This window comes from Danio rerio, chromosome 4 (assembly GCF_052040795.2).
Source record: "Danio rerio strain M-AB ecotype USA chromosome 4, GRCz13ab, whole genome shotgun sequence".
NCBI classification, from domain to species: domain Eukaryota; kingdom Metazoa; phylum Chordata; class Actinopteri; order Cypriniformes; family Danionidae; genus Danio; species Danio rerio.
Genome location: NC_141024.2, coordinates 78,967,913 through 78,981,215, shown reverse-complemented (window position 1 = coordinate 78,981,215; position 13,303 = coordinate 78,967,913). Strand labels below are relative to the sequence as shown.

Genomic DNA, 13,303 nt, shown 5'->3' with positions numbered 1-13,303 from the left:
CTAATTAAAATATTTTTTTCAAAAATTAACTTACCAAAAATTAGTGATGTACAAAGAAAACAGCTAAATGCATCAATAGATAAAGAGGAATTAATGAAGGCCTTAAAAATGGTACATTCAGGGAAAGCACCAGGACCTGATGGTTTTAGTGTAGAATTTTATAAAGAATTTCACACTCTGGTAATGGAACCACTGCTTCAGATGTTTAACTTTTGAAACTAAATCTCTGCCTAGATCTCTTAGAGAGGCTAATATTAGCCTAATACTTAAAAAAGGAAAACCAAAAGATGAATGCTCTTCATATAGACCTATCAGCTTTCTCAATAATGAGGTTATTGAGCAATTTAGTGAGGTTTCAAGCTATAAAATATTTTTTTCTAAATCTGAGGCTATGCCCCGGGGGAAACAAAGATCTCAACCGCCCCAAGTTTCTTTTCCTTTTAAAGTAACAAAACAGGGCTTTACCTATCTTGGGATCTTTGTCACTCCAATGTTAAAAAATATGTATAAGACACATTTTGACCCTCTTCTGCGTTGTGTACGTGAAGATTTGGATAGATGGACTTCTCTACCACTGTCTATTTTAGGAAGGATAACCCTGATCAAGATAGTAGTCTTGCCCCGATTTTTATATTTATTCCAAATAATCCCAATTCTTCTAAATTGCACTAGAATTAGGGATGTTAACAGCTGGTTCAGTTCTTTCATTTGGAATAGAAAGAAACCAAGACTAAAATTGACTAAGATGCAACTTCCTGGACATAAAGGAGTCCTTGCAGTTCCAGATATTAGGTTGTATCAGCTGGCCACCCAATTTCGATATGTTTTTGAATGGGTAAGAAATTAACCATATTCTGTCTGGTTAGACATTGAATCAGTCAACTTAAGTGATGGCTCAGCAATTTCATTGGCCAGTCTACCATTTGTTTTAGATGTTCAAAGAATCCCTGGTCTAGGGCAGAATAGGATCGTGAGTAATACATTAAGAGTGTGGAAAAAAAATAAGGAACTGGGAAGGAAAAGGCAAAATTTTGTCCCCTATAACGCCGATACAACGAAATTTAGATTTTCAACCTGGAATTACGGACGAAGGTTTAACATTGTGGAGGCATGCAGGTATAACCACTATAAAAGATTTATTTGAAAAGGAGGTAATATTATCATTTGAACAACTGAAGACAAAATATAAATTACCCCCAAATAATTTTTTTAGATATTTACAAATTAGAAGTTTTGTGCAGAAACATGTTGTCCCTGGATTTTCTTGTTATCCTACCCCAATAGAAAAGGTGCTCCTCGATAATAGATCGAAATCACTAATAAAGCATTGTTATGAAGGTTTGCTGCTAGTGTAACCCCTCCTAGTTCGTATGGTTTTTTATAATGATCACGCGGAAGCAGTTTACCTGAACAAGTTCACTTTATAGTGTTCTCCAAAAGAAAACAGGGCTCCACACAGACAATAAGTGTACCAGGTCTGGTCATCAGAAAAAAAATCACTCTCAACAGCTTTTGATCAACAAGTGAACTGACAAAATGGCCGGCTGACTCCACCCATTATACCCCCTTTCTCACCTGTAGGTGTCTATTTTTCCCCATGATGTATAACACAGTTTAACAGTGAACATAGGATTTTGATTTAATTAGAACAGATATTTTTAACAAAAACAAGCATTTTGACACCATTCATACTCAATTCACAGTTTCATTTTTTCCCCCGTTACACTAGGCGCAAAAGTTAATAATGAGGCAACTCAAGATGTTTGGCAGAAAGATCTAGGATGTTCAATCGATCCAGAAACTTGGATACACATTTGGCAGTTTGCTGACAATATATCAATCTGTAATAGAACTAAAAAAAACAACAGTTTAAAATTTTACATCGTCTCTAAATTACCCCATCACGTAGACATGTTTAATCCAAATTATTCTCCATTCTGTTTAAAATGCAAAGTTGAAGAAGGTGATTTTATACATTGTATTTGGAACTGTACATATATCAAAGGCTATTGGGTACAGATTTGTAGAAGATTAAGTCTTATATTTAATACAAGATGGGACTTTGATTTTCTTAATTTTTTGTTAGGTCTTACTGATAATAATTTAAAGAGTGCAAGAAACAGGAAGTTGTTTAACTTTCTTACCTATGCTGCACGTAAATGTATTTTTCTCAAATGGATATCTGACAAACCCCCAACAGTATCAGAATGGTAATATTTGATCTTATGTCATTGGAATACTTTACTCACTGGTCAAGGGGAAAAAGGGACACTTTTTATCAGATCTGGACTCCGTTCCTTGAATATGTATGTCCTAGGATTTCAGGTACATTTTTGCAAAACCTTAAATCACCATAAACTTTAGTTAATTTATGTACTTTTCTATTTTTATTATTACTCTGTATTTTTATGTCTTCTTTTTGATTTTGATTTTCATTATGTGCTGTGATGCAAATTTCTTGGTTGTAAGCTGTGGTCATTGTTCTGTTCTTTTTTGTTTTGTTAAAATAAAGACTAAAAAAATGTCTTTCGAAAAATTCCAGTTTGTCAGCAGATAGTGTCGCCACATAAAACATTCCTTTGCATAGTGGCTTGCTGGTCTAGGCATATGATTTTCTTTCATGCAATGAGAAATCCCAGATTCAAATTTCGGTTGAGCCCTTACAGTTGTCTGCTGTTTTGTAAGGGCGTTGTGGCTTACACAGAGGCCTTTTTTCTGAGAATGCCAGTTCGTCAGCAGATAGTGTTGCCATATAAAGTTACTGTTTTGCAGTGGCTCGTTGGTCTAGGGGTATAATTCTCGCTTAGGGTGCCCTTGATTCGTTAGAGAAAGTTTTCTGACTATCTGATGCTTCTGACAGCATGTGAAATTATCTCAAATTAGCGGCTCGTTGGTCTAGGGGTATGATTCTCACTTTGGGTGTGAGAGGTCCCGGGTTCAAATCCCGGACGAGCCCTTGCAGGTGTTATGTGTTTTACAGGGCACTATGTCTTTCATTAAAATGTCTTTCGAACAATTCCAGTTTGTCAGCAGATAGTGTCGCCACATAAAACATTCCTTTGCATAGTGGCTTGCTGGTCTAGGAGTATGATTTTCGTTCATGCAATGAAAAATCCCAGATTCAAATTTCGGTTGAGCCCTTACAGTTGTCTGCTGTTTTGTAAGGTCGTTGTGGCTTACACAGAGGCCTTATTTCTGTGAATGCCAGTTTGTCAGCAGATAGTGTTGCCATGTAAAGTGGCTGTTTTGCAGTTGCTCGTTGGTCTACGAGCTTGATTCTCGCATTAGGTGCGAGAGGTCCCGTTTTCAAATCCTATACGAACCATTGCAGAAGTCCCGGGTCCAAATGAAGCAAAAGCCCTGCTTCAATGTTTGTTAGACAAGGATTTCTGACCATCTGTTGCTTCTGATGTCTTGTGAAATATTCAAGCTTTTGTGGCTTGTTGGTCTAGGGGTATGATTCTAACTTAGGGTGCGAGAGGTCCCGGGTTCAAAATCCGGACGAGCCCTTGTAGTTATTCTGTTGTTTTACAGGGCATTATGTCTTTCATAAAAATGTCTTTCGAAGAATTTCAATTTGTCAGCAGATAGTGTCGCCACATTAAAACATTCCTTTGCATAGTGGCTTGCTCGTCTAGGCGTATGATTTTCGTTCATTCAATGAAAATTCCCAGATTCAAATTTCGGTTGAGCCCTTACACAGCCCTTACACTTGTCTGCTGTTTTGTAAGGTGGCTGTGGCTTACACAGAGGCCTTTTTTCTGAGAATGCCAGTTTGTCAGCAGATAGTGTTGCCACATAAAGTTGCTGTTTTGCAGTGGCTCGGTGGTCTAGGGGTATGATTCTCACTTAGGGTGCCCTTGATTCGTTAGAGAAAGATTTCTGACCATCTGACGTCTTGTGAAATTCTCTCAATTTAGTGGCTCATTAGTCTATGGGTATGATTCTCGCTTCGGTTGCGAGAGGACCCGGGTTCAATTCCTGGATTAGCCCTTGCAGGTGTACAGTGTTTTACAGGGCATTATGTCTTTCGGAAAAACGTCTTTCAAAGATATCCAATTTGTCAGCAGATAGTGTCGCCACATAAAATATTTCTTGCATAGTGGCTTGCTGTTTTAGGAGTTTGATTCTCGTTCATGCCATGAGAACTCCTAGGTTCAAATTTCAGTTGAACCCTTACAGTTGTCTTTTGTTTTGTAAGGGCGTTGTGGCTTACACAGGCCTTTTTTCTGAGAATGCCGGTTTGTCAGCAGATAGTGTTGCCATGTAAAGTGGCTGTTTTGCAGTTGCTCATTGGTCTACGGGCATGATTCTCGCTTAAGGTGCGAGAGGTCCCGTTTTCAAATCCTGGACGAACCATTGCAGAAGTCCCGGGTCCAAATGAAGCAAAAGCCCTGCTTCAATGTTTGTTAGATAAGGATTTCTGACCATCTGTTGCTTCTGATGTCTTGTGAAATATTCAAGTTTTTGTGGCTCGTTGGTCTAGGGGTATGATTCTCGCTTAGGGTGCGAGAGGTCCCGGGTTCAAATCCTGGACGAGCCCTTGCAGTTATTCTGTTGTTTTACAGGGCATTATGTCTTTCATAAAAATGTCTTTCGAAGAATTTTAATTTGTCAGCAGATAGTGTCGCCACATAAAACATTCCTTTGCATAGTGGCTTGCTGGTCTAGGCATATGATTTTCGTTCATTCAATGAAAAATCCCAGATTCAAATTTCGGTTGAGCCCTTACAGTTGTCTGCTGTTTTGTAAGGTCGTTGTGGCTCACACAGAATCCTTTTTTCTGAGAATGCCAGTTTCTCAGCAGATAGTGTTGCCATATAAAGTTGCTGTTTTGCAGTGGCTCTGTGGTCTAAGGGTATGATTCTCCCTTAGGGTGCCCTTGATTCGTTAGAGAAAGATTTCTGTCTATCTGACGTCTTGTGAAATTCTCTCAATTTAGTGGCTCATTGGTCTATGGGTATGATTCTCGCTTCGGTTGCGAGAGGACCCGGGTTCAATTCCCAGATTAGCCCTTGCAGGTGTAATGTGTTTTACAGGGCATTATGTCTTTCGTAAAAACGTCTTTCAAAGAATTCCAATTTGTCAGCAGATAGTGTCGCCACATAAAATATTTCTTGCATAGTGGCTTGCTGGTCTAGGAGTATGATTCTCGTTCATGCCATGAGAAATCCTAGGTTCAAATTTCAGTTGAACCCTTACAGTTGTCTTTTGTTTTGTAAGGGCATTGTGGCTTACACAGAGGCCTTTTTCTGAGAATGCCGGTTTGTCAGCAGATAGTGTTGCCATGTAAAGTGGCTGTTTTGCAGTTGCTCGTTGGTCTAGGGGTATGATTCTGGCTTAGGGTGCCCTTGATTCGTCAGAGAAAGTTTTCTGACTATCTGATGCTTCTGACGCCATGTGAAATTATATCACTGTATTGGCTCGTTGGTCTAGGGGTATGGTTCTCGCTTAGGGTGTGAGAGGTCCCGGGTTCAAATCCCGGACGAGCCCTTGCATGTGTTATGTGTTTTACAGGGCACTATGTCTTTCATTAAAATGTCTTTCGAACAATTCCAGTTTGTCAGCAGATAGTGTCGCCACATAAAACATTCCTTTGCATAGTGGCTTGCTGGTCTAGGAGAATGTTTTTCGTTCATGCAATGAAAAATCCCAGATTCAAATTTCGGTTGAGCCCTTACAGTTGTCTGCTGTTTTGTAAGGTCGTTGTGGCTTACACAGAGGCCTTATTTCTGAGAATGCCAGTTTGTCAGCAGATAGTGTTGCCATGTAAAGTTGCTGTTTTGCAGTGGATCTGTGGTCTAAGGGTATGATTCTCCCTTAGGGTGCCCTTGATTCGTTAGAGAAAGATTTCTGTCTATCTGACGTCTTGTGAAATTGTCTCAATTTAGTGGCTCATTGGTCTATGGGTATGATTCTTGCTTCGGTTGCGAAAGGACCCGGGTTCAATTCCTGGATTAGCCCTTGCAGGTGTACTGTGTTTTACAGGGCATTATGTCTTTCGGAAAAACGTCTTTCAAAGATATCCAATTTGTCAGCAGATAGTGTCGCCACATAAAATATTTCTTGCATAGTGGCTTGCTGGTCTAGGAGTATGATTTTCGTTTATGCAATGAAAAATCCCAGATTCAAATTTCGGTTGAGCCCTTACAGTTGTCTGCTGTTTTGTAAGGTCGTTGTGGCTTACACAGAGGCCTTATTTCTGAGAATGCCAGTTTGTCAGCAGATAGTGTTGCCATGTAAAGTTGCTGTTTTGCAGTTGCTCGTTGGTCTACGAGCTTGATTCTCGCATTAGGTGCGAGAGGTCCCGGGTTCAAATCCCGGACGAGCCCTTGCCGTTATTCTGTTGTTTTACAGGGCATTATGTCTTTCATAAAAATGTCTTTCGAAGAATTTCAATTTGTCAGCAGATAGTGTCGCCACATAAAACATTCCTTTGCATAGTGGCTTTCTGGTCTAGGAGTATGATTTTCGTTCATTCAATGAAAAATCCCAGATTCAAATTTCGGTTGAGCCCTTACAGTTGTCTGCTGTTTTGTAAGGTCGTTGTGGCTCACACAGAATCCTTTTTTCTGAGAATGCCAGTTTGTCAGCAGATAGTTTTGCCATATAAAGTTGCTGTTTTGCAGTGGCTCTGTGGTCTAAGGGTATGATTCTCCCTTAGGGTGCCCTTGATTCGTTAGAGAAAGATTTCTGTCTATCTGACGTCTTGTGAAATTCTTTCAATTTAGTGGCTCATTGGTCTATGGGTATGATTCTCGCTTCGGTTGCGAGAGGACCCGGGTTCAATTCCCGGATTAGCCCTTGCAGGTGTAATGTGTTTTACAGGGCATTATGTCTTTCATAAAAACGTCTTTTAAAGAATTCCAATTTGTCAGCAGATAGTGTCGCCACATAAAATATTTCTTGCATAGTGGCTTGCTGGTCTAGGAGTATGATTCTCGTTCATGCCATGAGAAATCCTAGGTTCAAATTTCAGTTGAACCCTTACAGTTGTCTTTTGTTTTGTAAGGGCGTTGTGGCTTACACAGAGGCCTTTTTTCTGAGAATGCCGGTTTGGCAGCAGATAGTGTTGCCATGTAAAGTTACTGTTTTGCAGTGGCTCGTTGGTCTAGGGGTATGATTCTGGCTTAGGGTGCCCTTGATTCGTCAGAGAAAGTTTTCTGACTATCTGATGCTTCTGACGCCATGTGAAATTTTATCACTGTATTGGCTCGTTGGTCTAGGGGTATGATTCTCGCTTCGGGTTTGAGAGGTCCCGGGTTCAAATCCCGGACGAGCCCTTGCAGGTGTTATGTGTTTTACAGGGCACTATGTCTTTCATTAAAATGTCTTTCGAAGAATTCTAGTTTGTCAGCAGATAGTGTCGCCACATAAAACATTCCTTTGCATAGTGGCTTGCTGGTCTAGGAGTATGATTTTCGTTCATGCAATGAAAAATCCCAGATTCAAATTTCGGTTGAGCCCTTACAGTTGTCTGCTGTTTTGTAAGGTCGTTGTGGCTTACACAGAGGCCTTATTTCTGAGAATGCCAGTTTGTCAGCAGATAGTGTTGCCATGTAAAGTTGCTGTTTTGCAATTGCTTGTTGGTCTACGAGCTTGATTCTCGCATTAGGTGCGAGAGGTCCCGTTTTCAAATCCTGGACGAACCATTGCAGAAGTCCCGGGTCCAAATGAAGCAAAAGCCCTGCTTCAATGTTTGTTAGATAAGGATTTCTGACCATCTGTTGCTTCTGATGTCTTGTGAAATATTCAAGCTTTTGTGGCTCGTTGGTCTAGGGGTATGATTCTCGCTTAGGGTGCGAGAGGTCCCGGGTTCAAATCCCGGACGAGCCCTTGCAGTTATTCTGTTGTTTTACAGGGCATTATGTCTTCCATAAAAATGTCTTTCGAAGAATTTCAATTTGTCAGCAGATAGTGTCGCCACATAAAACATTCCTTTGCATAGTGGCTTTCTGGTCTAGGAGTATGATTTTCGTTCATTCAATGAAAAATCCCAGATTCAAATTTCGGTTGAGCCCTTACAGTTGTCTGCTGTTTTGTAAGGTCGTTGTGGCTCACACAGAATCCTTTTTTCTGAGAATGCCAGTTTGTCAGCAGATAGTGTTGCCATATAAAGTTGCTGTTTTGCAGTGGCTCTGTGGTCTAAGGGTATGATTCTCCCTTAGGGTGCCCTTGATTCGTTAGAGAAAGATTTCTGTCTATCTGACGTCTTGTGAAATTCACTCAATTTAGTGGCTCATTGGTCTATGGGTATGATTCTCGCTTCGGTTGCGAGAGGACCCGGGTTCAATTCCCAGATTAGCCCTTGCAGGTGTAATGTGTTTTACAGGGCATTATGTCTTTCGTAAAAACGTCTTTCAAAGAATTCCAATTTGTCAGCAGATAGTGTCGCCACATAAAATATTTCTTGCATAGTGGCTTGCTGGTCTAGGAGTATGATTCTCGTTCATGCCATGAGAAATCCTAGGTTCAAATTTCAGTTGAACCCTTACAGTTGTCTTTTGTTTGGTAAGGGCGTTGTGGCTTACACAGAGGCCTTTTTTCTGAGAATGCCGGTTTGTCAGCAGATAGTGTTGCCATGTACAGTTGCTGTTTTGCAGTTGCTTGTTGGTCTACGGGCATGATTCTCGCTTAAGGTGCGAGAGGTCCCGTTTTCAAATCCTGGACGAACCATTGCAGAGGTCCCGGGTCCAAATGAAGCAAAAGCCCTGCTTCAATGTTTGTTAGATAAGGATTTCTGACCATCTGTTGCTTCTGATGTCTTGTGAAATTTTCACGCTTTTGTGGCTCGTTGGTCTAGGGGTATGATTCTCGCTTAGAGAAATCCTAGGTTCAAATTTCAGTTGAACCCTTACAGTTGTCTTTTGTTTTGTAAGAGCGTTGTGGCTTACAAAGAGGCCTTTTTTCTGAGAATGCCGGTTTGTCAGCAGATAGTGTTGCCATGTAAAGTTACTGTTTTGCAGTGGCTCGTTGGTCTAGGGGTATGATTCTGGCTTGGGGTGCCCTTGATTCGTCAGAGAAAGTTTTCTGACTATCTGATGCTTCTGACGCCATGTGAAATTCTATCACTGTATTGGCTCGTTGGTCTAGGGGTATGATTCTCGCTTCGGGTGTGAGAGGTCCTGGGTTCAAATCCCGGAAGAGCCCTTGCAGGTGTTATGTGTTTTACAGGGCACTATGTCTTTCATTAAAATGTCTTTCGAAGAATTCCAGTTTGTCAGCAGATAGTGTCGCCACATAAAACATTCCTTTGCATAGTGGCTTGCTGGTCTAGGAGTATGATTTTCGTTCATGCAATGAAAAATCCCAGATTCAAATTTCGGTTGAGCCCTTACAGTTGTCTGCTGTTTTGTAAGGTCGTTGTGGCTTACACAGAGGCCTTATTTCTGAGAATGCCAGTTTGTCAGCAGATAGTGTTGCCATGTAAAGTTGCTGTTTTGCAGTTGCTCGTTGGTCTACGAGCTTGATTCTTGCATTAGGTGCGAGAGGTCCCGGGTTTAAATCCCGGACGAGCCCTTGCCGTTATTCTGTTGTTTTACAGGGCATTATGTCTTTCATAAAAATGTCTTTCGAAGAATTTCAATTTGTCAGCAGATAGTGTCGCCACATAAAACATTCCTTTGCATAGTGGCTTTCTGGTCTAGGAGTATGATTTTCGTTCATTCAATGAAAAATCCCAGATTCAAATTTCGGTTGAGCCCTTACAGTTGTCTGCTGTTTTGTAAGGTCGTTGTGGCTCACACAGAATCCTTTTTTCTGAGAATGCCAGTTTGTCAGCAGATAGTTTTGCCATATAAAGTTGCTGTTTTGCAGTGGCTCTGTGGTCTAAGGGTATGATTCTCCCTTAGGGTGCCCTTGATTCGTTAGAGAAAGATTTCTGTCTATCTGACGTCTTGTGAAATTCTTTCAATTTAGTGGCTCATTGGTCTATGGGTATGATTCTCGCTTCGGTTGCGAGAGGGCCCGGGTTCAATTCCCGGATTAGCCCTTGCAGGTGTAATGTGTTTTACAGGGCATTATGTCTTTCATAAAAACGTCTTTTAAAGAATTCCAATTTGTCAGCAGATAGTGTCGCCACATAAAATATTTCTTGCATAGTGGCTTGCTGGTCTAGGAGTATGATTCTCGTTCATGCCATGAGAAATCCTAGGTTCAAATTTCAGTTGAACCCTTACAGTTGTCTTTTGTTTTGTAAGGACGTTGTGGCTTACACAGAGGCCTTTTTTCTGAGAATGCCGGTTTGGCAGCAGATAGTGTTGCCATGTAAAGTTACTGTTTTGCAGTGGCTCGTTGGTCTAGGGGTATGATTCTGGCTTAGGGTGCCCTTGATTCGTCAGAGAAAGTTTTCTGACTATCTGATGCTTCTGACGCCATGTGAAATTTTATCACTGTATTGGCTCGTTGGTCTAGGGGTATGATTCTCGCTTCGGGTGTGGGAGGTCCCGGGTTCAAATCCCGGACGAGCCCTTGCAGGTGTTATGTGTTTTACAGGGCACTATGTCTTTCATTAAAATGTCTTTCGAAGAATTCTAGTTTGTCAGCAGATAGTGTCGCCACATAAAACATTCCTTTGCATAGTGGCTTGCTGGTCTAGGAGTATGATTTTCGTTCATGCAATGAAAAATCCCAGATTCAAATTTCGGTTGAGCCCTTACAGTTGTCTGCTGTTTTGTAAGGTCGTTGTGGCTTACACAGAGGCCTTATTTCTGAGAATGCCAGTTTGTCAGCAGATAGTGTTGCCATGTAAAGTTGCTGTTTTGCAATTGCTTGTTGGTCTACGAGCTTGATTCTCGCATTAGGTGCGAGAGGTCCCGTTTTCAAATCCTGGACGAACCATTGCAGAAGTCCCGGGTCCAAATGAAGCAAAAGCCCTGCTTCAATGTTTGTTAGATAAGGATTTCTGACCATCTGTTGCTTCTGATGTCTTGTGAAATATTCAAGCTTTTGTGGCTCGTTGGTCTAGGGGTATGATTCTCGCTTAGGGTGCGAGAGGTCCCGGGTTCAAATCCCGGACGAGCCCTTGCAGTTATTCTGTTGTTTTACAGGGCATTATGTCTTCCATAAAAATGTCTTTCAAAGAATTTCAATTTGTCAGCAGATAGTGTCGCCACATAAAACATTCCTTTGCATAGTGGCTTGCTGGTCTAGGAGTATGATTTTCGTTCATTCAATGAAAAATCCCAGATTCAAATTTCGGTTGAGCCCTTACAGTTGTCTGCTGTTTTGTAAGGTCGTTGTGGCTCACACAGAATCCTTTTTTCTGAGAATGCCAGTTTGTCAGCAGATAGTGTTGCCATATAAAGTTGCTGTTTTGCAGTGGCTCTGTGGTCTAAGGGTATGATTCTCCCTTAAGGTGCCCTTGATTCGTTAGAGAAAGATTTCTGTCTATCTGACGTCTTGTGAAATTCTCTCAATTTAGTGGCTCATTGGTCTATGGGTATGATTCTCGCTTCGGTTGCGAGAGGACCCGGGTTCAATTCCCGGATTAGCCCTTGCAGGTGTAATGTGGTTTACAGGGCATTATGTCTTTCGTAAAAACACCTTTCAAAGAATTCCAATTTGTCAGCAGATAGTGTCGCCACATAAAATATTTCTTGCATAGTGGCTTGCTGGTCTAGGAGTATGATTCTCGTTCATGCCATGAGAAATCCTAGGTTCAAATTTCAGTTGAACCCTTACAGTTGTCTTTTGTTTTGTAAGGGCGTTGTGGCTTACACAGAGGCCTTTTTTCTGAGAATGCCGGTTTGGCAGCAGATAGTGTTGCCATGTAAAGTGGCTGTTTTGCAGTTGCTCGTTGGTCTACGGGCATGATTCTGGCTTAGGGTGCCCTTGATTCGTCAAAGAAAGTTTTCTGACTATCTGATGCTTCTGACGCCATGTGAAATTTTATCACTGTATTGGCTCGTTGGTCTAGGGGTATGATTCTCGCTTAGGGTGTGAGAGGTCCCGGGTTCAAATCCCGGACGAGCCCTTGCAGGTGTTATGTCTTTTACAGGGCACTATGTCTTTCATTAAAATGTCTTTCGAAGAATTCCAGTTTGTCAGCAGATAGTGTCGCCACATAAAACATTCCTTTGCATAGTGGCTTGCTGGTCTAGGAGTATGATTTTCGTTCATGCAATGAAAAATCCCAGATTCAAATTTCGGTTGAGCGCTTACAGTTGTCTGCTGTTTTGTAAGGTCGTTGTGGCTTACACAGAGGCCTTATTTCTGAGAATGCCAGTTTGTCAGCAGATAGTGTTGCCATGTAAAGTTGCTGTTTTGCAGTTGCTCGTTGGTCTACGAGCTTGATTCTCGCATTAGGTGCGAGAGGTCCCGTTTTCAAATCCTGGACGAACCATTGCAGAAATCCCGGGTCTAAATGAAGCAAAAGCCCTGCTTCAATGTTTGTTAGATAAGGATTTCTGACCATCTGTTGCTTCTGATGTCTTGTGAAATATTCAAGCTTTTGTGGCTCGTTGGTCTAGGGGTATAATTCTCGCTTAGGGTGCGAGAGGTCTAGGGTTCAAATCCTGGGCGAGCCCTTGCAGTTATTCTATTGTTTCGCAGGGCATTATGGCTTTCATAAAAAACGTTTTTCGAAGAATTCCAGTTTGTCAGCAGATAGTGTCGGCACATAAAACATTCCTTTGCATAGTGGCTTGGTTGTCAAGGAGTATGATTCTCGTTCATGCCGTGAGAGATCCCAGATTCAAATTTCGGTTGAGCCCTTACAGTTGTCTGCTGTTTTGTAAGGGCTTTGTGGCTTACACAAAGGCCTTTTTTCTGAGAATGCCGGTTTGTCAGTAGATAGTTTTGCCATGTACAGTGGCTGTTACAGTAGCTAGTTGGTTTGGGGGTATGATTCTCATTTTAAGGTGCGAGAGGTCCGGCTTCAAATCCTGGACAAACCCTTGCAGAAGTCCTAGGTCCAAATGAAGCAAAAGCCCTGCTTTAATGTTTGTTAGATAAGGATTTCTGGCCCATCTGTTGCTTCTAATGTCTTGTGAAATAATCATGCTTTTGTGGCTCGTTGGTCTAGGCGTATGATTCTCGCTTAGGGTGCCCTTGATTAGATAGAGAAAGATTTCTGACTATCTGATGCTTCTGACGCCATGTGAAATCCTCTTAATTTTGTTGCTCGTTGGTCTATGGGTATGATTCTCGCTTCGGTTGCGAGAAGACCCGGGTTCAATTCCTGGATTAGCCCTTGCAAGTGCTCTGAGTTTTACAGGACATTATGTCTTTCATAAAAATGTCTTTCGAAGAATTCCAGTTTGTCAGCAGATAGTGTCGCCACATAAAACATTCCTTTGCATAG

General features: G+C 41.5%; 1 protein-coding gene and 6 non-coding genes across 7 annotated transcripts in view; 6 read left to right on the top strand and 1 right to left on the bottom strand.

Annotated features, from left to right (window-relative positions):
• LOC137489621 (uncharacterized) overlaps positions 1-13,303 on the bottom strand; it is a 403,605-nt gene that overhangs the window by 253,894 nt on the left and 136,408 nt on the right. The gene's annotated exons all lie outside the window — the stretch shown is intronic.
• Positions 2,885-2,956, top strand: trnap-ugg (transfer RNA proline (anticodon UGG)). The gene has a single exon. It is a non-coding gene; the product is annotated as a tRNA-Pro (tRNA).
• Positions 7,212-7,283, top strand: trnap-cgg (transfer RNA proline (anticodon CGG)). The gene has a single exon. It is a non-coding gene; the product is annotated as a tRNA-Pro (tRNA).
• trnap-agg (transfer RNA proline (anticodon AGG)) lies at positions 7,765-7,836 on the top strand. Its single transcript has one exon. It is a non-coding gene; the product is annotated as a tRNA-Pro (tRNA).
• trnap-cgg (transfer RNA proline (anticodon CGG)) lies at positions 10,399-10,470 on the top strand. The gene has a single exon. It is a non-coding gene; the product is annotated as a tRNA-Pro (tRNA).
• trnap-agg (transfer RNA proline (anticodon AGG)) lies at positions 10,952-11,023 on the top strand. Its single transcript has one exon. It is a non-coding gene; the product is annotated as a tRNA-Pro (tRNA).
• trnap-agg (transfer RNA proline (anticodon AGG)) lies at positions 11,903-11,974 on the top strand. The gene has a single exon. It is a non-coding gene; the product is annotated as a tRNA-Pro (tRNA).